The sequence below is a fragment of the Nanorana parkeri genome, unplaced genomic scaffold, assembly GCF_000935625.1.
Source record: "Nanorana parkeri isolate BGI_ZX_2015 unplaced genomic scaffold, ASM93562v1 scaffold1840, whole genome shotgun sequence".
NCBI classification, from domain to species: Eukaryota; Metazoa; Chordata; class Amphibia; order Anura; family Dicroglossidae; genus Nanorana; species Nanorana parkeri.
In genome coordinates, this window is record NW_017308108.1 from 196,492 (window position 1) to 197,265 (window position 774).

The window sequence follows — 774 nt, forward strand, 5'->3', positions numbered from 1 at the left end:
CCCCACTGCAAGGGTTAACTTTTATTCTGCCCAGAGTTCTTCTGTAAAAAGCCATCCTTGGGCTCAGTGGCATTGCCTAGGGAGAGATGATGTCATCAGTCTGCTGCAGGCCAGAGGAAACATTTCCTCAGTCCCCCACCCCGTGATCAGACTGCACATTGTAGCCAGTCACTGGAAGTGTTACACTGACACTTAGCATGCATGGACTATGACACGTACATCTGGTGACAGGTCCACTTTCAGCCCTCATAACGACTCATATTTTTTTGTGTCCGCCATTTTTATCAGTGTCGCTTCATTATTGAAAATGAAGGAGGTGGATGAATATGACGTCTCTGGAAATCCTTCCGAGGCGGTGTGATGAAATAAGCGGATGTTGCACGTTTCACGCAGCTCACACACACGCGCGGTGATGCAACAAATCTCTTAGACGAGGACTCTGCAAACCAGACAAAGTGATCTCATGGCCGCTCACAGGGTGACAACCGGCCGAGTTGCAGCATCTGTGGGGGTTGTCACACTCTGATCGCTGCTGGGACTACTGAGACATGAGCACCATGAAATGAATGAGACACCCAACGGGAGCTTCTGATTGGCTGTAACCATTTGCTGTTCCGAAGCTGCTGAGCGTCTAGGTGTCCATTCAAGGCTCATCCTGATACAGCGTAGCGCCAATGACATGATACCGCGCGATTGGCGAACGCTATCGTGCAATGCACCTAGTGTACTTGGATCTGATTGGACGGTGTATGGCCAGTTGAAACGGCTGATTGA